A 26,441-nucleotide genomic window follows, 5' to 3' on the forward strand; every position below is an offset into this window, starting at 1 on the left:
TGCTGATGATTTGGTTACGCATCAGAATTCGATGGCGTCCCACCTACTCTGATTCTATCCTGAAGCTCAACAGTACTTCTTCAGATTTTAGGTCTACAGGAGGCATAAAAACAGGTTTTTTTTCTTAATTTAATTGGCTTATCTATGACTATAATTATTCCAAGAGCCTAGCATGGTTACCTTAATAGATAGACCTAGATTGGAATCAATTTTAGACCCAAATGAAATAGAAGTGAGTACTTCCTGGGGCGGAGTCTCACTTTGATGCTTTTAAACAGGATGAGATGGAAGATTTAGGACCCCTGATGAGTTTTCTTCTGTCTCTGTATCCCCTAGTAAAGATGGTACTGCACAGCATTCCCTTACCTGCTCGATTTTCAATGCTGACATTGGCTTATTTTGATTGTCTGAGAAATCCTGGGCCACAAGCTGGTAAAGCTCATTGGGATGAAGACACAGGCAGGGAGGAATTTGTCATGACCTACAGTCAGAGGTGGACCCACGGTTTAGGAGGACATGAAGCATGTACATTTGGGAGACGAGCTTAAGAAAAAGAATACAAAATTGCGACTATAAAATGAGAGGCCCTGGAACTTATGCTTCATTAGACTCACAGCAAACCCACTTCTCCCCACTGCCACGGACTGTGTGCATAACCCAGTGACTGTGTCCAGTTGCCCCTTTTATAGCCTCCCCTGGGGCAGAAATGCTGGCCATGAAGCAATTTCCCCTCAGAACTATTTTCTTTCATTTGACACACGAAGGGGGAGCTCCTTCTTCAATTTCAAATAGAAACATTAAACAGCAGGTAAGCACAATTTCTATCTAAAGAGAGTTTCCATAGGACCTTTGCAAATGCTTCCCTTGTTGCAATATGCATAATGCATCTTCTAGAAATATAAATTCAGTATCTTTAAGATATGTGACTCAGGATCAGTGTTGTCAGTTACCAATTGCCAAATTGGAAAAAAAAATATTTCAGCGGATTACCGAGTGAAAGAAGCCCATCTGAAATGGCTAGGTACCATATGATTCCAACAATATGACACTCTGGAAAAGGCAAAACTGTGGAGAAAGTGAAAGGATCAGTGGTTGTCCAGGGTTAGGGAAGAAGGAGAGATGATGATTCTTTAGGACAGTAAAACTACTCTGCATGATGTTACTGTGTGTTGAATATATGTCATAACACATTTGTCAAAGCCTATAGAATGTACAACACCAAGAGTGAACCATAACCTCAGCTATGGACTTTGGGTGATAATGATTTGTCAGTGGAGGTTCATCAGTTATAACAACGTGCCACTCTGATGGGGGATGTTGATAATAGGAGAGGTTTACCTCTCTAGGTACGGGGGGGCATGGGAACTCTTCGTACTTTCTGCTCAACTTTTCTGTGAACCTAAAACTGCTATAAAAAATCAAGTCTATTTTAAAACCAAAGCAAACCCAGACTTAGGTAAGTAGAGACTTTATTTGAAAGGATTATCACAAGAGGGAGGATGGGACTATTGCAGTAGGGGCACTGCCTGACTGTAGATCTGCATCTCAAATCTCAAGCAGAAAAGAGGAATGAACGAGGCTAGAAAGAACCCAGTAGGGAGGTGAGATGAGAAGGTGGAGATGGTCTGATTGGACCGTAGATCAGAGACTGTTTTACACTGAGGCCGGCCTGTTCCTGGGAGGGGCCTTTAAGAAGGGGACTGTTGGCTCGTTCGGATTGAGAATGGATCAAATTTCAGGAATCTGAAGGGAAGATATAAAGCTTAAGCAAACTTTGATCTCATCAAGTTAATGGGCATTTTGTCCCAATTAATCTTTTGGGACAAACAGTTCAGCTAATCATTTGTGAAGCAAAGAATGGGAGTTGGAGGAGGTGTGTCTGGTCTTGTCACAGACAAACAAGGAGGGCATCCATGAGTCTTATCTAACTCATCTGAGGAAGCGTGGTTCTTTGTAGTAAGCCATTTTCCAGAACCCAAAAACATCGTGGGGGCAGGTGGCAGGTAGGGGGAGCAGAGGTGGGTTCTTAATCTTTACACAAGGCTCGTGCAGAATTCAAAATTGTCACAATCTAATTGTTTGCCATGAGAAGGAACAGTTTTACACATGGATCTTAAAAGAGTCCTTGGCCCATAAAATGGAAGATTTTCCAAGGGTCTTCTGTAATGGAATCCCTGCTCCATTTCACACTATGGCCTCTAAGGCTTAGTTTCATCATCTGTAAAATTTGGCTCATTTTATTAACTCTGCCTGAAAATCGTGAGGTTAAATGAGGTGATGCAGCGCCATGTACTATTGAGTGTGTTCAACATGTTTTCTCCTCTTATTATTATTTCCACTGACTGGGCGATTTCCCAGCATGGTCCAAAGCCGCTACCAGACAATGATCTGATGTGTGAACCGATCCCTTCTCTCTGGTGGAGGGATTGCCCCTGTTTGCAGTAGCAACGTGTTATGTGTATGATGTGATTTTCATGAGCGAGAACCTTTGCTTGAAGTTCTCTGGATGCTTCATTTCATCATGGGTTAATCTCCAAGAGGCAAAAGGATGAGAAAGGAAAGGCAGGAGAAAGGGCAAGAGCAAGTAATCAGGATGTCATGCCCTCATGTCAACTAGGTGAAGAAACATCTCTCGGAGAAATGCTTCAATAAACTACAGAGAATTGATAGAATAATCTCAGAGAGAATGCAGATACCAACAAGCCTGAGGCTGACAAGTAGAAGAGCAGAGCAAGTGAAAACAGTTTAACTGCCGCTTGCACAGTGGAAGATGCAGATGTTTTGGGTTTTGGTGCAGTTGTTTTATTTTGGAAAACATAGGTCTTGGCTTAAGTGAGATGGTTTCAGGAACTCAATAAGAACTGTTCCTCTAACTAATCCTGAAGCTATACCAATACACCAATGAGAAAAATAATTGAACTAAAGATCTAGAAAGAAGCTGACTCTGGGAGGAGTGTTATCTGTTAGTCATTCTCACCGTAGTAAGAAGTAATGTATTCAAATTGTTTTCCCTTTATACCTAACAGTTAGTTGAAATCAACCATTTTTTCAGTGAAGTTGATTAGAGAAACTTCAGCATTCCTTTTAAACAATAGTTTTCACTTTTAGCTTCTTCTATCCAAGAGCCAAACAAGTTGGTCTGAGCTATCTCTGCATTTCTATTCATGGAAATTTGAAGAGTAAATGACCATACATTCTAGTTTGCCTGAGACAGTCCCATTCATGCCTATCGTTCTAGTTCCCTGTCTGGTTTAGTATTTGTCCCATAGTTTTCCTTTTGTGAATTGAAACGTTTTTAATGTGCATTGAAGTAAGTCAGGATGGGTTTGGTAGCTACCCACTCTGTTCTTCCAGTCCCTGCCATGGTCTCATCTGAGGAGAGCAGCAGTGATATCACAGACTGTCTGAAATCCAGGATATTCAGATCTGCAGAAGAAATGTCAGCATCTGCTTCAAAGGACAGACGTTTTTTCAGAAATCCTCTGTTTGAGTGAGTTGTGTTTACATGCATCATAAAAGCATGACTTTTCATTTAGATCAAATGGTTCTATTTTCTGTATTAGTTTTACGTACCTTCAATTCCACATTTTCTTGTGCACTTATGAAAGCTGAAGTAATTGCTATATAAGTGTTGGTTTCATGAGCGTAGGAAAAACTTAGTAAACTAGGAAGTGATGTCAGCTTTATATTAGTGTCATCAGAGGCTTTCAATAGAATATCAGTTAACATAATTACAATAATTATTTGAGTCTTTTGTGCAATTTATGGAATCAAAGTAAAGCGTTTGGAAGTGCATTCTACCAAAAGTGAGATATTCTACATTATTGTGAATGCTATTGCAAATTCAGTAAAAGAGTTCAACATTAAAGATAAGAGTATTGGGTTTTTTGGTAGTAATATGAAGACAAATTTTGGTGGAGCATAGCCTTAGTGTATTAACAATATACATACTTGATCAAGAGACCTATGAAGAATTATTATTAATTTTCTCTCTGTGATAATGACATTATGGTTATATTTTTTAAAAGCAACCTCTGTCTTTTAAAATACACACTGAAATATTTATTAGTAAAATGTTATTATGTCTGAGATATGCTTCAAATAGACCAATGTTAGAATGAGGGAGTATGTGTGGATTCAAATGAAGCAACAGTGGCTGTGAATTGATGGTGGTTGTAGGTGAACAATGTGCACATGGGGACTTACTGAACTATTTTACATATTTTCTTTGGGTGTTTGAAATTGTCCATAGTAAAGAGGAAGGAGAGAGAGAGGAAGAGACAGAAACAGAGAGAAGCAAAAACTTGACAAATTTTAAAAGTTTTGTGATTAAGCAGATGATGAGTTAAAATATTCAGGACTGCAGTGTGAAATCAGACTTTAGAAATGTTGGATCCTTTTAAGAACAATTTAGGAATCGTATCAAGTATTCTATAATAGTATTAAAGCTCTTTTGTAAATAAATTTTCTAAATTTGATTGCATTTTGTTCAGAATCCATTGGAAATCTTTAAATAATCAAAATCTGGTATCAGTTTCTTATGATTTTTGCGAACGGTATTTAGGATACCCTGTATATTAAAGGTCTTGAATCGTCACTGTCATTACCTGATGAGCATCTTTCTTCATTATTAAGGACACGTATAATCCTTTGAACTCTTCTGGTTCCTTTATGGCAGGAAGAAACAGGCTTACTCATTTGAATATGAGTGATGTAGGGAGGAATTTTTAGCGAAATTCCAGAAATATCCTCCAGAATCCTTTTGATTTGTAACTGTTGTTCCAGTCTCAACTACTCCAGTGGTGATCGAACTTAACACAGTTTGTGCAAGAAAACAATACTAGTATTGTTATGGTTATTGTTGTTGTTGTCATAGAAGTAATTTTCTGTAGAGAATGGATCTTTTTATCAGATTCATTATTTTAGTGGACCTCTGAAATGTACTTTCTTTGTTTCACTTCTGAAATAGAACTTAGAAAAAATACCATTAGTTGAGACACTCAGAAACATCTGTAGTTTCATATAATGCATATAGAATAGAGCCCCACAGAATTATTTATGGAATTTCCTAAAAACATTTGTTGAAAAATAAATGTATTTTAGTTTATCATCATATTACTTTCCATCTGTTATTTTAACTCCTTTCTTGGCAGCAAGAAAAAAAAATGTTTGACCAATGGTATGAAACTTCTGTTTTATGTTATCAAAAATACTGCTAAATATCACAAAGTGTAGTAAAATGAAGTATTGGATCAAATATTGAATTATTTAAAAATCACCCCTAAATTATAGAACGTTGTTTTCATGTCATGGATACTGAAATGTAAATGTCTTGTTAATAGTACTAGCTTCGTATTGTCCTTGCTCAAGGCACCAATAACAAGTGGGGAAAATTTCAACATTAATGATAGTAGATATAGTTTTGCATATCAAATAGTCTAATAATTCAGGACTTTTTTCACTGACTTCTTGTCATGTATGATTATATCATTACTGTTTTATATGCCTCATAATATGGCTGATAAAGCACTTGTGCCCTTCCAAGTTCTTACTCTTCACATCATTTTTGTAATTGTTAATCATTCTCTGCAGGAATATTTGAAAGATAGTTGTCCATTTTGAAGTTTACCTAAGGTATTGCTAGATAATATTTTATCTAAATCAATCTCACCAGGGACACATAAACTAGACAGTGTTATAAGATGCTGATGGTGACTGACTGAATGAGGCTGCCTCTGGAAGCCTCTTCAGATTGTGGACCTTCTCCTCTTCCCCAGGGGTATCTTCTCTGTTTTCTATGACAGATGATTGTCTCTCAGATGAACTAAGATCATCAATGCCTATGTGTAATTAAATATAAATAAAAACTCAATTTGCTTTTTTTCTTTTTCTTTTAGACAGCAATAACTAAAATTTAAAAAATTTTCTTTATGACACCAGAGGATCATCTGTCACTGTTCATAATGAAATCATAATTTAGATCAGAGTTTGGTATTTTTTTTATAAAGGACAGATAGTAAATATTTTAGGCTTCTTGAGTCACACAGCCTCTGCTGCAACTACTGAATTTTGCCATTATTGCATGAAGGCAGCCATAAAAGATACGTATACAGATGAGCATGTCTGTGTGCCAAGGAAACGTTATTTGCAAGAACAGATGCAGGCCAGATTTGTGCCATGGGCCATAGTTAGCTGACCTTTGATTTAGATGATTAATCACAGGGCCAAATTTGGATTGAAAGTTTGGTTTCAAATTTGAGATTTGGAGAGACCTGACTTGAAAGAACCTGAAATTTCTCAGAGAACAGAAGGTAAGGGTTCAATGAGTGAGAGCTTGAGAGACCTGTAAGAGTTGGAAGTTGAAGTAAATAACTATGATTCTAGTGCTTGAGAACTCTAAGGAAATAATGAATGGTAACAAGGGCAAGAGTTAGGCCATTTTGAGGGTGGCTGACATGCAGTGAAAGTAAAATTTGTTGAAGCTGGGATGGTCTGGGAATGGATGGCCTATTTGAAAAGTTGTGGAAGGGATGTCTAAAGTTCCAGAGAGATTATCTAATCTATCCCTCTTGGATTAACAGATACTTTACATTTTAAACATTATAGAATTTGTGCTATTTGAGAAGTTGAGGAGATAACTAGACAACTGGATATTTTAGTAGACACTCTTAAGACAAACCCCCCAGAGGCTAGTCATTCTTCCTTCCTAGGTGCTGTGGAAATAGTGGCAAATTACAGCTGTGAAACCTTCCTTTAAAGAATTGTGTGGTCTCTGCCTTGGGGAGTTTATAATATAGAGGAGCAAATAAACAATGTACAGTTAAATTGTGTATTATTCAGCTTGGGCTGCCGTAAAAAAAATGCTGAACACTGGGTGACTTACACAAACAGACATTTATTTCTCACAGGAGGCTGGTAAGTCCGAGATCAAGGTGTTGGCAGCTTCAGTTCCTAGAAAGGAACTTCCTGACTTTCAGACAGCTAGTTTCTCCGTGTTCTTCCACGGTGGAAAGTGGTCTAGTGGTCTCTTTTCCTCTTCTTGTAAGGACACAAACCCCATCATAGTGTCCCCACTCTCATGATCTATTTAAACCTAATTACCACCCTAACGCCCCACATCTAAATTTCGTCACATCGGGGGTCAGGGCTTCACCATATGAGTTTGGGAGGGACAGAGACATTCAGTTCATAACAAGCTGTCACATTCAAAAGTAAATACAGAGTATGAAATACACTAGCAAAAGGAATAAAAATGGTGATGCGATGGACTTGAGTTTAAGGGGGCAGTTCCCTCAGGGGTCATCAGGGAAGTCCTTTCTGAGAAGGTGGCATGTTATCCGATATATATAAATATATTTATTTATTTATGGCTGTGTTAGGTCTTTGTTGCTGTGCGCGGGCTTTCTCTATTTGTGGCGAGCGGGGGCTACTCTTCGTTGTGGTGCGCGGGCTTCTCATCGCGGTGGCTTCTCTTGTTGCAGAGCACGGGCTCTAGAGCGCAGGCCCAGTAGTTGTGGCGCATGGGCTTAGTTGCTCCACGGCATGTGGGATCTTCCCAGACAAGGACTCAAACCTGTGTCCCCTGTATCAGCAGGCGGATTCTTATAACCACTGCGCCACCAGGGAAGTCATTATCCAATATTTAAAAGATGAAAAGGAGCCATACATTGCTTGGGAAGACTATTCCAGGCAGAAGCGACAGCAAGAATGGTGGCCCTGAAGCAAGAAAGAGCCTGGCATGTTCCAGAATCTACCAGAAGGCTGCTGGGGTGACAGTAGAGGGAGCAAGGGTAGAAGTGGCATAAGAAAAGGCTGGTTCCCCAAGTTTCTTGAGACTGATTCTTCTTTTCACTCCCAGTCCAGTTTGCTCATTTTGTCTGAAAATGGCATCTTTTTTCATGAGATTTCATTTCTTCCTGCTTTGAAAAACAGAATATAGCAAGACGGCCTGAGTCTGAAAAGTAGCTCTGCTCTACACCAGCTGTGTGCCCTGGGCATCAGCTTCCTTATCTATAAAATGAGGATAATGGTATTTACCTCTTAGGTGGCTGATGTGTGCAGAGCACTTGGAACTGGGCCTGTCGCTTATGCTAGTACAGTGTTAGCTTCTATTAGACCACACTGTGAAAGAGTTGCTACTTGAATAAATCATCAAGTTTTCATTCCTATCGGGCTCACCATGAAAACAGTTCTTCACTACTCCCCAACCTTTCACCAAACAGCTGACATCAAGTGGTGACCCTGATCTGCAGGTATTCGCGCTTCGCTGCGTTGCTGTAGGGTGTGAATGCCAACGTGGGTCTGTTGTGGCCTTTGTCCAAAAAAGATTTATTTTCACAAGTGGCACTAGGATGTCCTGTCCTCAGACACATGGCCACAGAGTAAAGGCATGGGACAGGAGCCCTAAAAAGGTTATGGTGGCCCCAGTGGAATCAGTTCTGTACAAGGGCTTTTCCCTAAGGCATTCGTACACTGAACCCTCAAGATCCAGACCTATGCAAGTCAGCTCTTTACACTTGGAGCTTCTGTCTTTGACTCCCATCCACTTTTCAGAGAATTGTGAGCTTAAATGAACTTCGCAGCCACTTCCTTCTGACCTTGACCTTTTCACTACAGTAAGACTAAACTGTTTTTACAAGCTTTCATCTCCGTCTGAAAGTCTCTCCTCTTTTTCTCCCATATTTACCTCCTCCCTCCCACCATGACCCCCACTGTATCTATTAGCATGTCTTGCACTGCAGGGATTAATTCAGTTAGCCGCTCCTATAGGAAGCCCTCCCTGGTATCTTCCTCCTTCCTTTGCCCCCACCAGGTGGGTTAAGGTCCCCTCTCTATTATCCTGCACATACCTCTATCATAGCAGTTTTATACACGCTTGGCTGTGTGTTTTTCTTTTCCTCTAGAATATATGTACTTTGGCATCAGGGTCCCAGTGACTGGATCTTATAGAACTTTAAATCTCCGACATCTACCTCGGTACCTGGAACCCAGATGCTCAGTAAATGTTCATTGAATGAATGAATGATGATTAAATAAGCTATCTCCTCTAGTTTCTTCTATATAGCAGATACCCCAGCCCCCTAATTCCCCATCCCCAGTCCCTGGTTATCCCCACACAGCATCCCATACATCTCCCACACATCTCATCTTTTCTTCTGCATGCATAGCTACCTTTGAGGTGATCTGCTCCATTGATAAGCTGCTCTATTTTTAGAAAAAAATCCTTTGAGCAGAAACTTCACTCCAAGCATCTTCTAGCTTTGGGGATTAACTCTGCCATCTGGAGCAAAATAAACCTACTGATTCCTTTATAAGATCATCTTTCCCATGTGTTCTTTTTTACTATTCACCTCAGGGAAACTATCCAGTTCCCTTGATTGTATATCCATTCACTCACTTAATTCATTAATTCACTCAATCTTTATTCATCCATTTTTTTGCTTACTCAATTAGTCCTTCATTCTACAAATATCGTAAGTTCCAGTGACACTCCAGGTACTTTTCCAGAATTGAAGATGTGATGTTGAACAAAATAACTACAAATCCTAGCCTTCCACTTGGTGTTTACGGTTCGCTGGGAGGCACATTTCAATACAGGGCGATAAATGCTTTGATCAGAGAAATGTAAGGCAATAGAAAAACACAGAGTGACACCTAACCCAGATTGGAGGAGGGAGAGAGTGCTTCCCAGGGGGCAGGACATCTAAGCTGAAGCCAAGTAGGAGTCAACAATAGGGTCAATAACGGGGCTGGGAGAGCGTTTCAAGCAGAGGCCACAACGTGTGCTAAGGTCAGGGTGCGGGGCAGGGGTATGGGAGGTGAGAGAGAATAATGGAGTGTTTCAAAAACTGAAAGAAGAGTGATAAGCTGAGGCATAGAAGGCATAGAAATGCCATAGCTCTGTCAGCGGAGTCAAAGAGTTTAGATTTTATCCTAACTGAAATGAACATCCACTAAGTATTTGAAGAAGGGGAATAAAGTGGTCAAGTTTCCATTATACAAAAATCACTTGTTCCCTCCGATGACAGGGTTTTCTTTTAATTCCCTGACTACTCCTTTTTGGATCTCTCAAGTCTAGATTTTCTAAATATTGTCACAATTTCTGATTCAGAACCCAAACTAAAATTAGGTTACGGAACTGAGACCCGAATGCCCCTGTTGAGCGATTCAAACATGTTTTCCTAAGGATGTGCTTTCTGACATTAAAGAAAGCATCTTCGGCTCTTACTTGGGTCCTGGAAAAGAAGGCACCTGTTTCAAGGAATGTCCAGCCTCTTGGCAGCTGCCCCTCCACGCTGATGGCATTAAGGATGTGGCAGATTGAAGAGGCTGACGATGCCATTTGGTCAAACCATGTGACTATTTCCATCAGCTTTATTTCCGCAATGCCCTGTGCCCACAGAAGGGACACAAGATGACTTTATAATTCCTTGGCCATATTAAGATACAGATACACCCAGGGCTTTAAAAGCAAGAATATAATTGAAATGTCAAATGGGGACTTGATGACCTAAATTATGTCCCACAAAAGTCATCTCTTGCTACCATCTGTGTCCTCTGGGTGAGGTTTCTAAACAGAGGTGACTCAAACCACAAACTTTCAAAAAAGGGAAAGTCATGACCCTCTTGTCATCAGGACAGTTATGTAATGGTATTGCTAAAGAACCAGAGAAATGAGTTGGCTTTTCTCTGAGGAAGAGCTAGCAATGACACAAAACTGCCCAATCCTAGGTGGTCCAGGACCATGCATTACATTTCATGCATGTTTACTGTCTTGTCTTACCTCTACATTTCTGCTTCCCTTCCCTCCTCTGCACCACCTCTTTACTGTTCCACTAACGTTCCGCCCCTGAGTTCCAGCCTCATAAGATGGTTTCCTTCCACATTCTGATGACTCTGGCCTCCATGCTTTTGATTCAGGCTGTTATCTAGGACTCCTCTCCAGCATGAGTAGGAAAATATTGTGCTTCAGTGGAAAACAGCACATTGTTTAAATTCCAAATTATATGCTTCTGGTCTTTCATTGCCTTGGAGCCACTTTACAGCTCTGTAAACTAATAGTAATGCATATAATTTATAATTCTTCTCTATGGTTATGTGAACTCTGTCCAGTGGAGATTTAGTTGACTTCCTTCCCCTATGGAAAAGGCCCGTTTTACCTTCATTCGCCCATTTATTTCTATATTCCTGATATATAAATGTATCTTTTTTTTTTGATTCCCCCCTTGAACTCCTAACAGTTCGTCAGTTTCCTCACTGATGAGTTAAATCAAATCTTTAACACATGTTCATATTTATGTCAGCATGAGAGTCCTAATTTTACCTGTTTTGAAAATTATCTTATAATAGATGATAAAAAGAGAAAGGAACAAACAATGCGTTTCTACTATAATCCAGAGGAGGCTAGATGCCAGGCCATGGGATGGTGTTTCCCCTGAGACCACCTTATTACAACCATTTGGATTGTTATAAACTGCAGATTCCTGGGCTCTCTAGGATGAGCGGGGAGTTTGCATTTTAATAAGTCAATGTTCAGATAAGTTTAACAGCCACTGTGACCAATGATAAAAAGTAGAAAGAAAACCTCTCCAGTACCTTAAAAGCTACTTGGAGAGATAGACTAATGTAGAGATTAAAGATAAAACTACCGATGAGTATAAGTATAAGTTGCACAAGTAACTGGAAATGCATGTATAAAGAAATTTAAGTGAACCAAAGCAGCTTTTCCTGTAAGAAATCATGGTAAACAAAAGGGTTAGGAGGATGTCCCTCATACACTCCCTCCCCACCCCACCAGAAGTAAGACATCTTATTTTTTAACATAGACTGGTATGAAAATTTAAATTAGTAAATAAAACTAAGAATAATATGTTAACTTTTAAAGGAGAATAGAGAAACCAATGAGCTATCTTTTTTATAATTAATTTTTATTAGCAATATGCTTTCTGTTAACTGATTAATACAACAAACATTGCTCGAGTGTCAACATTGGGGATATGGAATTAAGGCAAGGTATCTTCTGTGTTAATGTTTTTATTGCTTTATTAAATAGAAGCAAATAGACCCAAGGTACAAAATAAAACATGCTACATATGAGACTGAAATTATTGGGGATGGCTTTAGGGCTATAATTAATGTTATCATTTGACAAGCTTTACCCCCAAAATACTGTGGTGCTAACCAATGCGCTTGGGTCACAGCATTTTCTTCCCAGATACAATGTCAGAATCCCATAGTATAAGACATTTCTACATGGAAAGTGTGAGTTAATGGAAACTACATACAGCAAGAAAGGCTAAGGAAGTGCAGGGAGGTGATCAATAAATGATGTGTGATAGTATAAAATCAAGCACAAAAGTGAATGCTAGGAAAGTTCAGAAAACAGAAAAATTAGTAAGGCAAGGCCAGAGTAGAGTAGCTTTCCAGGGAATAGGAAGCATCCTGGAACATAGGAAATACTAAAGTCTGAGGATAGTTTGAAAGGGTGTAACATCAGATTGGAAGGCTTGTCCTGCAGAGTCATCGTGGATGTAAGTCCAGAAGTGAGCCTGAGTTGTCTGCTATAGAAAAGATCCGTGAGCGCGACTCTGCTCCAACAAAGCCGAACGCCGAACACCCTTTCATTGTGCGTCACCTGCCTGCAGGCCATATGCCAGGTGCGGGATCCCCTAGGGTACATGGATACCCCACTGCTAGATTGATCTTTCTTAGGTAGCTCGGTAGAGTGGGGAAAGCTGCACCCCAAATACCAGCTACCTCCAAACCTCTGGATGTTTGTGTCGTGTATTCTAAGCAGCTGGTTTGATAAAGCTTTTTTTACTTCACCTGGATGTTGGTCGTCAAGCCCATCATTAACTTCTGGGAGTTCCCAAATCCTCAGGGAGGTCAATGAGCAAATACTCCTGCCTGCAGTCAGAAATGGGTTCTGAGCCCCACATGGCAATGTGCTGGGATTTAACTGGAAGTGGCTTAGCTCTTGGGCTTTACTGTGGATTGAGTCTACCAAGCTGGCAGGTTTCATCCTGACTTTTACTCCCTCCCTAAGGAGATTTTATCAAATGTCTCCATTAGCCATACAAGGACTTTCAAAGTTGATATATCCCACTTAGTTGCCAAGGGCAGCTTAGTAGCACGATTGTGACATGTACTGCTGATAGACCAGGCTTTGTAAATGCTGTTAATTAAAATTATTTTTAACACTAATTACACTGAAAAATAGATTTTCTACTCATTCAGATATTTGCCAGTGGATACATTTTACCCTCTGAAGGAACTGATTCCATTCAAAGTTATCTTCATTTTGCCTTCATGATGTCAAATCTTTTCATCTTTTTTTTTTTTTTCTTCCCCCTTATTAGGGTCTCCTGACCTCAAATATAGGCACATCCCTGACACTAACCCCTGAGACATTCTCTTCTGGTACAAATTCATTACACTTTTTTCCTCTATCCGTTTGCACCTCCTTTTCAGGATCAAATTAATACATTCTTTTCTCATTCATGCAATGAAAGCAGAACTTTCTACCTCTTGGAACCTTTTGGCTTGCCGATCTCAACAACTGCAGCATATATCTCTTCTACTCCAAGTACTCTCAAAGACTTTGTTTTTCATACAAGGAAAGTTCTTTCTCAAGGCAAATTCATGACACCTTTTTCTTCCATCTGTTTGCTTTTATCTTTTTTTTTGGTGTGCATTTCATCTTTTCAGCTAGACTGAACAATCCTTGAGACTACAGATCTTAGTTTGTATTTCTTTTCTACCCCTTTCCACTTAGCCTGATGTGTCCATTTAACAGACTCAGTGAATTTTAATGGATTAATATCTTGGGAGAGGTGAAGAGGTGAGGGACCATCAGCTAACCTAGGAGATAATTGAGCTGCAGAAGTTGTGACTATCTTGTTCAACGTTATACTCTCAGGGCTTAGAACATTATCTTGCAAATAGCAGGTGTGAATGAAAAAATATTGAATGTATAAATGAATGTAAAATAGAAGTTTCTTAGGTACTACTTTAGACCAACCTGGGTTTATGTGATGGAATCATGGCTCCCAAAATGCTTACATCCGAATCCCCAGGGCTTGTGACTGTTAATTTGCATCACAAAAGGGACGTTACAGATGTGATTAAGTCAAGGGTCTTAAAATGGGGAGATTATCCTGAATCATTCAGGTAGATCCATTGAAATCACAAGGGTCCTTGTAAGTGAGGGGAAAGCAGGAAGGAGTTTAAAAAAGGTGATGTGACAACAAAAGGGGAGGTTGGAGTGATGTGATTGCTGGCCTTGAAGGTGGAAAGGGACCACAAGCTAAGGAATGCAGGCAGCCTCTAGAAGCAGGAAAAGGCAGGGAAACAGGTTGTTCACTGCTGCCTGCAGAAGAATGCAGCCAACTCCTTGATTTTACAGTAAATAAGGCAATGCTAGTATTTTACCATTTTAACAGCCCAATAGTAAGTCCTTCAGTATTCGTGGGCATTTAGAATTCCATGTCACCAGAAAGTCTTCAGGAGATAACTTCTCCTTTGTTTCACATCCTCAGCTTGATTGAGTGTGGGATTCAGTACCTCCAAGAATGCTTACTGCCCTCAATAGTCCCCAGTCCTTCTGCCTCCCTGGGTCCCGCCTCTAATAGCTCCTCTTAAACTTACTCTAATTCTAAAATTACTGCAATTCTAAAATTAGGTTTTATTTTTCCTCATCCTCATGGCCTCTCTCAAAGCTTCCAAAAATTTTTCTTAACTGCACTGATGCTAGCTTTTTCTCCATTTCCTATCATTTCTCCCTTTTCTTCTAACTATAATAGGAGTCACAAATTTTGCATTTACTGGAACCAAAATATCCGCAGTTGCCAAAAAATATACAGATGTAAATTCTCGTATAATTAAAATCTTCATAAGGGAAACTCCCAGCTGGGGAAGGGATGCTGGGCTCAATAAATGGCAGGTCCCTTCCTTTCCTCCCTAGGGTTCCCAGATCAGCCTTCCAGCAGATGCACTGCCAGCTCTCTGCAGCTACCTGGGCTCTGCTCTGGGGACTGAGAGATGATATTATCGGGTTTTAATTAAGCTGCCCCTCACAAAGTGGATGAGTGGCTTAAAAATCTTCCTATAAAGAAACTGCAAAACACTAATCATGCAAGACTGAGCAACAACAAGAAGATAGCAGAGCTGGCATCACTCCTAATCCTGCGACGTTTTATTATCCAAATTCTGAAGGAAAAGTAAGGATGATCAAATCAGATCTGACAGGAAGTTAGCCCCAAACATTGACATTATCAAGAAGTCTGTGTGAAATATGGATTTACACTCACTCACATTGACTGTGAATCTCTCTTCAGGTATATCTGTGCCTTGAGATATTAGTGAGTGACGGCACAAAGCCATCACGATGAGCAGAGCGTTCAGTGAGCAAGTATGAAGAGCATGAGGATGAATGTTAACAGTGTGTTTTCCAGGAATGTTTAAAGTTATGCATTATTCAGTCTAATATTTCACGAAATTTCATAAAACTTAATGATAATTTAGAAGCTTATACTTTGGATCTTAAATTGACTTTTAAAAGATAAAAAGTCATATATCACTGTGGCTATATCCTGGTCCAGTGAAAAAAGCTGATATAATAGATGGAAAACAGCATGGTAACAAGCCAGATGTATTCCTTTGTCAACAAATACTATGATGTTGCTAAATATTTAAAGAAATAAACATTCAAACAGTTACACAACAGAATGTATGTTTTACAGTGGAATAACAGTACAAATGTTTCCAACGTGTTTCTGTTTATAGAATTTTCTAGATTCTCATTTAATATTAAAGCATATGAAAAAAATTTTTGCATGCAATCCTAGAAAGCAAGAATGCCCTCACACACAGTAGTTGACTTAATAAAACACAATGCTTTATGGAAGAAGTGCCTAAATTGTAACCATTGTCAGAGCAGAAGCTCTTACACTAGAAGTAAAGGGAAAAAATTTTGTTAAGTTTGCATAAGTAACACAAAGAGGGCACCACATTTAAAAGTTATTTACTGCATAAGTTATAGAGAAGCTATTGCATCAAAGTTTAAGTGGAAAACATTAAAAAATGCTTTACATATGGAATGCAATTAATGCCATCAGTGTCTCTAAAACAAGAAAGAATAAGTAATATTTTCCATGAGGTAGGAAATGACCACAGTCTTTTTTACACTACGGATTTTATTGTGGAAATTACCTCATGGCAAAATTTTAAAGGGGCTGCAGAACAATAAAGACAGATGTGCATTTCTTTTTTACAAAAAAGGCCAGTGTTCCAAATTTGCTGACCTTCTCTGTAATGAGAAGTGATTGTTGGTAGCCAGCAGATACATTTGTAAAAATAAACCCACTCGATCTGTCCCTGCAAGGTAAAGGTGGCATTTCACAGTGAAAGAACTGCTCTCAAGAGAAAATCATACTATGAAGAGAGCATTTGGAAAATATATATTTGAAAGGTTTACATTATTATGTGATTTATTTATTTATTGAGTCAAAAAAAAAAAAAGCCTAATTGGGCTAACTCTGGTTTATCTTTTAAAACACACATCAGGCATGATCCTACAAGTTAGTCTCCTCTGATCATCCTGTGAGTTAGATAACCCTGTCCTTGGTTCCTCTCCTTTAGCACCCTGTACACGTGCTAGTATTGCACTTATAACACGATATTAGAGTATGTTACTTGTATGTGCACCTCCTCCATTAGACTGTGAGTTTACTGAAATCAGGAACAAAGCAATTGTTCTACCAGGATGAGAACAGAATTCCTCAAAGATGCTCTGTAAATATTTGGCAATTGGATTTAAAAAACAAACATGCAATAGACCAGCAGACTGAAATAATTGGCCAATATAATATACTAATACTGACAGTATCAGTAATGATTATCAAAACAATGACTAACACTTGAACTAGTTTATGTTTACTATGCACCAGGCACTGATCAAAACACTTAGTACGTATTTTCTTATTTAATATTCACTACAATCTTATAGGAATGTACTATTAGTTTCCCTAATTTATAGATGTGGGTGAAGGAAATTGCCCCAAATCATACAGTTAGTTGTCCGAGTTACAATCCGGGTGGTCTGTTCGCAAATCTCAGGTGCTATAAAATGGGGAAAAACAAAGTTTGGCACCTGGTTTCAAAAAGAGAATTGCAAACGTATAGATTATGTAGAACCAATAATTATAATAATAGAATGACCATTACATATTAAGGACTCTTGATATGATACAAATTATTCTACCTTAAACAGAGGAATTTATGTCCCATGAGGTTACAGATTCTAACTTCTCATTCTGTATTCTCAATGACATATAGTATTGGCTCCTTAAACTGTTTGTAGAATAGTCTTTATTCTTATTGTAGAATAAATAAATGAATGAATATTATGGTCAGGGGCTTCACATAGTTGATTATTTCACATCATATCATGACAGACCTACTAGCAGTCCCAATGCAAAGCCTAGAAAATACTGGCTGAGAAAGGTCCAGCACTTTCTCCAGTGTCAGACAGCTGGTGGACGGATGGCCCCTCCCTTCCTTCACCCCACACTGCCCATCCAGATTGGTACTCTCAGCCTTGTTTATCTCAGATGAAGAGGGGTATGACTAACTGGAAAGTATCCAGAACAATGTGGCCAGCACGCTGAGTAGCCTCATAACCACGTGGCATGAGGAACAGCTGAAGAGACTGAGAGCATTTGGCCTGGAGTGAAGGAGACTCAGGGAGATGGAATCACAACCTTAAAATGTTTAAAGTCTCTTCTAGTGGAAAAGGGATTAAACTGAGATAATGTAGCTCTAGAGGGTGAATCCAGGAGTGCTGGGAGGAAGTGAAAGGGAGACAGGTTTCATACAGAAGAAAGAACTTTCTGGTATTTGGAGATGTACTATAGGAGGAAGATCATCTTGTAACATTCAAATGAGCAGTTGCCAAGAAGTTGCAGAGGCAGTTCCTACATCGGGTGGTAGGTGAGACTTGCCTGCTTTGTGTCTCATAGACTTTACGTGATTAGATAAGATCATGTGGGGCCAAGGGAGGTACTTTATCACCTATATTATGGCATTATAATAATTAATTGTATATAACTAATAGTTAATAATAGCAGATCATTACTATTTATTGCTCTTCATTCCAAATCGCCACTGTGCATGTTGTTTGCTCAACTAAGAAATGATGATAATAATAGTACTTTCCTCATGGTGTTGAGAGGATTCAATGACTGAAAATCTATAAAGTACTGAGAATGCTTCCTGACACATAGTCAAGCATCTCATTTTTACGAACATGTCATTAATAATACATACATACATACCATTTATTGGACTCCTCCCATGTACTACACACAGCTTTTAATCTAGACCTCACTACATCCCAGATGTAGGGATTAATACCTTTATTTACTAGATAAGAACACTGAGACTGTACTCAGTACACCTACTGCTATTGTTCCTCTTCCCGTTATCTCAAACCTGCTTGATAATTTATGACAGAAATCAGTAAGTCGCATTCTGTCTAGGTGAGGGGTCAGACAGAGCAAATCAAACAGCGGTTTAATCCCGGGCTGCTGCTTCTTTCCCTGCTTCCTCCCCTTGAGAACAAGGCCTGTGAAATGCTCCCTTGCTAATGGGAGTTTGGTGAGAAAGGAAAACGCAGCAGGTCTTCCTCCTTGTTGTCAAGTTGCAGCTCTCTGTGGGTTAGGAGGAGGGGGCATAACCTGAAGACACTGGTATAGCCCTCCAGGTGGGTTCTAGTACAGCCCTCCAAGTAGGTGCTGGTACAGCCCTCCAGGTAGTCTTGAGCCTTTGCAGAGGAAAGGGAAGTGAGTGTCAGCCAGAGTTCACCAGGATGGACAGAGTTCCTCAGACCTGCTTCCTAATTGCAATCCTATCACTTAGGCAGGTCATTTAACCTCTCTCAGCTTATTCCATTCATTTATAAAATGGGGGCAATAATGTTCACTTGTCAGGGGTGCAAAGGAATGGAAGGACATGACGTGTTATCAAGCACCTGTTGCGATGTCTGTCGGGAACCCCAATTAAGTCAGCCCTCTGCCTGCGTGTTTCTGCTCTTTGTGGTTTTCCATCATCACCTCCTCCATCAGCATTCACCCTCACTCCCTCGTCTCACCTCCAGTACCAAAGAGCAGAGACACTCCTCACCTGAAGTTATAATTTGGAACCTCAACCCAACGCAAGCACTGTTGGGGTCTCCAGAAACTCTCCAGAAAATAGAGGGTTTGAATGGGGCCAGAAGAAGCTTCCTAGACAGCCAGTGCCAGATGATTTAATAGGGTCGTCACAGAAGCCAAGAAAGGATAAAACAGCTGTGCTTGAAATTCTACCATGCTAGCTCCCCTCCTTTAGCTTGAAATTCGGGATGCCTATTAAGTGATGACATTTATGCCTGGTTGAAACATCAGGAGCTTCAACCTTTCCGAGAGGGTAAGATTTGGTCAAGAGATGTGGTAATGCCATAAAGACTTGGGAACTTGTGAAGGTCAGGTCACAGAACAAAGCACAGCGTAGACAAATCGACCACCTCAGGACTCTACCCAGGACGGGTCTGAGGTAGAAGATTCGAATTTGCAGGGCCACCAGAATTTAACACTTGGTGGAGCCTTGGGAGACAGATGTCACAAACTCTCATTAAATTGTCAAGCACTTTTCCAGCATTTCCTCTTCCATTATAGCTGATTATCATGATACAGACACACACACCCCTTGATAAGTTACTGGAAAACACAGGAAAATGTCTGACAGTTTAGTGAGATTTGGGTGAAAGAAAATCTGTATTTTAATGTTTTTCCAGCAGTAGAAAAAAGTTCATCAGAGTTCTTGAGACTCACTCAGCTTGGCTACATTTCTTAAAATATTTTCATAAATTTTGAAGAACAAATATTGGCACTAAAAAGGTTGCAGTCTAACACATAAGCCCTTTCACCTCCAATCACTTATCTTAGCATTTGTGCAACTGGATTATAAAGTATACTGGATTGTACTGATGATTATGCACGCGTTGAGTGCTGTGCCCCACCACGCCCGGCATTACTCAATGTAGATGTTTTCTTCACACATAGTGCTGGCTTTAAGGTACATTAAGATGACAGCGGGAGGCTTGTAGAGTGGTGCTTATAGGCAGGTCCTATTCAAAGACACTGGAAAAAGTATGGATCAATTCATTGATGGGTTAAAGTGTAGGGAAAGAACTTCTTGACAACAATGATGCTAAAGTAAAAAGAGTTCCTAGTTAGAGACTGGACAAATCAATTTGCAGGTGACTTTTAGGGAAAAAAACATTGAATAAGTAAATTTTAATAAATAGCTTCTAAGGACATTTTAAGTACTGAGATTATAGGAGTCTGTGGGAAAGAAAGAAATAAAATGCTCTTCAGTGCAGCTTGTTCCCTGCCTTGAATTGACAGCTACAAAGAGCAATCTCCAATTTGTATATGGAGTATGTGTTTAAGAAATATCCTTAACGTATGTTTAAGGATGTGGTACAATTAGTGTATGAAATAGGCAATAAAATAATTTGTATTTCAGAGGAGATTGAGGATCAAAGGCTGAAGAATTATTTCAAACCACTCAGCTCATGAATTTCAAAGCTAGGGTGGCTCATTGGACTCTAAGTCCTGGAATCTTCTTATTGATTTTTCCTGGAGTAAATAAGGAAGGCAAAGCATTAACAGACATATGACAGACTGAACATAGGATAACACTGAGAGGGATCAAAGACACCTCCAAAGTTCTGAGCAGATGTAAAAGGGAGAATGATGACAACATTGATATAAATAGGAAAGGCAATGAAAGAAATTGTTTTGTTTGGAAATTGTTAATGTTGGGGCTAATTATACTTGAAGATGACTGTGGTCACTGAGAGAACAAAATCCAAAAAGCGATTATGAAGTAATAACAGCCAACTTTCAATACTTACCAGACAACTATCATAAGTGCTTTCTTTTTTTTTTTTTTTTTTTTTTCTGCGGTACGTGGGCCTCTCACTGTTGTGGCCTCTCCCACTGTGGAGCAGAGGCTGCGGACGTGCAGGCTCAGTGGCCATGGCTCACGGGCGCAGCCACTCCGCGGCATGTAGGATCTTCCCGGACCGGGGCACGAACCCGTGTCCCCTGCATCGGCAGGCGGACTCTCAACCACTGCGCCACCAGGGAAGCCCCCATAAGTGCTTTTTGTATGTTAACTCATTTAATATTCATAACAGCTCAGAATAGGCACTACTAATGGGGAAACTGAGGCACAGAGAGATTAAACAACTGATATGAAGCCACACAACTAATAAATGGAAGAACCAAGAACTGTACCCAGGAGTCTGGCTCCAGAGTTCACACTTTTAAACATCAGACTCTGGTAGAGGGAGATTTGGAAGATATGCTCAGAAATCTACAGGCACACAGATTAAGGGTACCTGCCGTACTCCTGAGTAAGTTCAGGAAGGTTCTCAGAAGAGGTAAAGCTTGAAAGAGAAAGTACACAAATTATTTTTCACATATTTGTGTGTGATCTTGACCACTGCGTATTTTCTCATAGAAAAATAAGATGAAAGAAAAGGTAAATGAGAACTAGCTCTGTAAAAGTGTGTGATAGAGCTCAAGTCCCAGGAGATTGTCTTGGTAGTATTAATTTTTATCTGCTCATAGGACTGGCTTGATTATTTGGGCTTATGGACCAATCAGGTGAACCAAGTAACACAACAGCCCTGTGCGTTTATTCTTTTCATCCTTCAAGTCAGTTTTCTAACTGCACACAAATTGTATTTAACAGAAGGAAACGATCAGCAAAGGCCCAAGCAAAGCTGGTTGTGTTTGCAGACATAATCAGGTCTAAAGTAGATGGAGAATATTCCAGTTTCTCTTTTCTTTTCTTTTTTTTTTTTTTTTTTGCGGTACGCGGGCCTCTCACTGTTGTGGCCTCTCCTGTTGCGGAGCACAGGCTCGGGACGCGCAGGCTCAGCGGCCATGGCTCACGGGCCCAGCCGCTCCACGGCATGTGGGATCTTCCCGGACTGGGGCACGAACCCATGTCCCCTGCATCGGCAGGCGGACTCTCAACCACTGCACCACCAGGGAAGCCCTCCAGTTTCTCTTATTTTAATCCATAATCAACGCAGAATTATGTACAATAAGATTCTTAATGATGTCCACTAAAAATGATGTATTGAGGCATTTGCTGTAGAAATGTGAAACAGTGACTTACAGTAGGGAGAGTTGGATTGAGGCAGAGTAGTACAGATGGAACGTTCCTGAAAGCATTGTGGGAAACATCATTTGGATATGATACTTGCACAAGGAGTTGATTTATTAGTATTGGAAGGGTGCATGGGAGAGAGGAAGTAAGAGGTTATGAGAGAATGACCCTCCTGTAATGGTGGGTGGGAGAATTCTTGCAGTGTGTATGTTTGCATTGCTGTGTAGGGAAGGTCTTTGTATTTCCTGGGTCTGTGCTGTCCAACATGGTAGCCACTGGTCACACATGGCTATTGAGCACTTGCAGTATGGCTAGTCTGAATTGAGATATGCTGTAAGTATAAAATACAAACTGGATTTCAGACTTAGTATGAAAAAAGTAATGTAAAACTCTCATTAATAATTTATATTTGATTACATGTTGAAATGGTAAAATTTTGATATTGATTTAGATAAAACATATTATTAAAATTAATTTTTACATGGGTCATTTTACTTTTTTTAATGTGATGACCAGAAATTTTTATTTATTTTTTTTAAAGTCAGCAGGCAGCTTTCTTTTATTTATTTTTATTTTTTATTTATTTATTTTTGGCTGCATTGGGTTTTCATTGCTGCGCGCGGGCTTTCTCTAGTTGTGGCAAGCGGGGGCTACTCTTCATTGCGGTGCGCGGGCTTCTCATTGTGGTAGCTTTTCTTCTTGCGGAGCACGGGCTCTGGAGTACAGGCTGAGTAGTTGTAGCACACGGGCTCAGTAGTTGTGGCACACAGGCTTAGTTGCTTTGCAGCATGTGGAATCTTCCTGGACCCGGGCTCGAACCCGTGTCTCCTGCATTGGCAGGCGGATTCTTAACCACTGCACCACCAGGGAAACCCCCAGAAAATTTAAATTTTATATGTGGCTCACATTATAATTTCTGTTGGGGAGCACTACCTTGAGCCTTTCGATCTCTGTTGCGATGAAAAAGTCTAGCATAGTTGTTGGTGTGAGAGTGAATGGGACTTGTAACCTAGGTAGGACTCAGAGGATGTCTGGCAACATTGCTCCCTGACTTTAGAGGACCCATGCTGAGGAAAATAAGTTAGGAAGTGGTTTTGCATTCAGGGGAGGAAAAGTCTTTTGCATCTAGCTAGAGACAGGGCAAAAGAGACAATTGTTGGCTTCATGGACGCCAGAGGCCTGAGAGGGAGACAGGGATTAGTGATCTCTGAGAAATGAGCTGGTATCTTAGAGGACAAGAACTGGACAAAGTGCTGATTCCAGGACCAGGGCTTGAGATGGTTTCCTTCAATACAGTAACATGCTCCTGGAAAAGTTATCTAACTAGACACTGCTTATACTTTCTGCCTTAAATTCTTATATGTTCTTCTTAGTAAATATTTTTCTTAAGTTCATTGCACCTCGTGTTTGCCCTGGGAACACAGAGAAATTTTGCACAAGCTTAGCCAGGCTTTTAAAGGGAGCATGGCATGACTCCAAGAAACAGACGTGCTGATATGTACTGAGAGATGTTTTAAATGTTGATAGGATGAAACTTGCATGACACCAGGGACCAGGTCTTTATTGTTCTCTGAACCCCTTGCGCCGAGCACAGTGCCTGGAACATAGTAGGTTTATTCACTCATCAACCAATAGTCGTTTGTTGAATGAACTCATGACTCAAGAGTAAAGTGATGCTCAGGAGGATAAAGGCAGATCAGCTGCCTCTCCCTCTCAGAAGCTGCTTGGTATAATTCCTGGAGGATTCTGACTTACTGAAATCAAAGCACATACCAAAGTAAAAATAAGTGGAGGAAGTGAGTCTAATAAAATAACAAGTATAGCTACCATCAATAGAGGAGTTCTCATGAGTTAGGACTAAGGCCTTTACGTGTATTATCTCATTATACCTCTAGCAAAGAATTAACTATGACCTGTGTAACACTAAATCTCATTTTATAGATGAGGCAGCCGAGGTGTAAAGAAGTCAAAGAATCAGATGAAATTTATAGATTTAGCAAGGGTGGAGCTAGGATTTGAATTCAGACAGTCTGACTCCAGAGTCTGTTCTCCCAACATTATTCCATAATTGTATTTCAGTTAAGTATATCCATAAATTGAAATATGCTACATATGCTTTGCTCTTTGTGTAGGTGAGTGTGTGTACATGTAACTGTGCACAGGTGTGCTATCGCTAGGATAAAAGACATGTCCTTCTCCGTTTTGGTTCATTCCATTAAAATATGAATATTGATTGGGCTCAGCAGTTGGAGTATCTTCTTAATAAATGTACCTGTTTGTTTAAATCACATTACAAATTAGCTACTTTCAGTATATTTGCATGTGTAATTGTTAAGTTATCGTTCAGATTATCATATTCCCTAACCAGAGCTAACATTTCCGGTTCTCAGTTATAGGTGTATTCCCCCTCCCCCTGCCCCTCCCTGCCCACTACTGCTCACACACACACGCACACACACACACATGCACATGTCTTTAAGCTCTAAGAGTGTTCTCAGGACTGCATGCCTTAACCTACAAGAGGTCATCTAGAAAAGTCAGTCCCATTCAAATATCAGCAAATAGAGATACCAGACTCTGCCTTTAACTTTTTGTTATATGCAAAGCTGTTTCTTGCAGTGTAATTTATTTATTTATTTATATTTATTTTTAAAAGACGTGAAAATAACTTAAATGTCAAGTGAGAGGGTTAGGCAAATTACAATAATTCCCTAAGATAGCACATTACACATACTGTTAAAATTGTAACTACAAAGAGGTTCTTCCAGGTATTTTTTGAAGCCGTGATTAAAAGTTAAGTGGAAAAAAAGGACATAACTATATTTGAATTAGAATATCCACTCAGTATAGCAGTATAAGTAGAAGGAAGGATATATACCAAAACAGTAACAGTGTATCCTGATATGCTGTTTCCTCTTTATATATTTATACTTTCCAATTTTCTACGATACACATACATACACTCACACATTTATTTATATACATATGTATGTGTATATGTATGTATATATACATTACATATATATAATTTTTGTGATTACAAAAAAAATGTGGATGGGCTGTCTACTTCAGATGGTGTGATTTGAAAAGACTTTTCTGAGGAGGTGACATTTGAATTGAAATTATATGGAGGAAAACAGCTCAGTCATTAGTAGAACACTCCAGATAGAAGAACAGCAAGCCCTTTAGGGACTGACAGATAATGAGGTGACTGGACCCTAGGGACTGAGGGTGGGAATGAGGCATGAGAGGAGGACGCAGAAGCTGGTGGGCGTCAGACCACGTAGGAGTCAGGAAGATGGTCTGGGCTGAAGGGGCGTCTGAGAGTCGGTGCATTTCTGATATTAATAGTTTACATAGACTTCTCAAAACATAAAGTGTTGGAGTTGACTGGAGCTAATTCTACCCTTTGCAAGAGAGGTGTGATGATCTAGTCATAGGGTGACTATGTTGTTTTACGTGGACCCAGAGACAAATTTTCACCTGTTCTGACGCTAACCCTACAGTTATTGGTCATCTCAGAAGCAAAAGAAAAATGTGCTAAGGACATGTACAGTTAAACTAAGTGGTACTTACACACACAGAGACACACACATACCCTCAAGGGGTCTAACACAAGAATTTGGCCATGATTTTTGCTTGGCAAGTTGCCTGTTATGCATATGGGTTGCTCTGTAAAGGCAAGGCCATTGGTCCAAGTTCACGCTGGGTTCAGAAGCACAGTTGAGAGATTCAAACCTCTAAAAGGAGGGAAACAAATCTTTGTATCTGACTCACCCTATAAGACTTTTAAAGTAAATGTTGCAAGTATAAACCTTATGGCAATAATGGATGGAGTCCTAGAGGCCAGGACTGAACATGAGAATAGTCGGTGTTGATCTTTGGGCACAGTGCCAAAGAGAACTGGTATTCTAGTCCTGAGGGGGGCGGGATGAGGAAGCAAAGGCTGCAGAGTCTAAGGGAGCAATTAGAGAGAGCCCGGGGAAGGGGATGCAAAGGGCAGGACCAGAATCAGAGAGCAGGGAAGATGGAGCTACCTGGTCCTGGGAGTGGAGTGAGGAAAGATGCGCAGGGTCAGGATTCAGGTGGTGAGGACGCTTATCCCCCACACACGGACACACCCACAGGCAGAACGGGGCCTGTGATGGGGCACGTGGTGGAGCTGATTTGGAGGAGAGGAGGATTATCATTACAGTAGAACTAAGTCCATAATTCATCCA

Source organism: Phocoena phocoena, chromosome 17, assembly GCF_963924675.1.
Source record: "Phocoena phocoena chromosome 17, mPhoPho1.1, whole genome shotgun sequence".
In the NCBI taxonomy this organism is placed as follows: domain Eukaryota; kingdom Metazoa; phylum Chordata; class Mammalia; order Artiodactyla; family Phocoenidae; genus Phocoena; species Phocoena phocoena.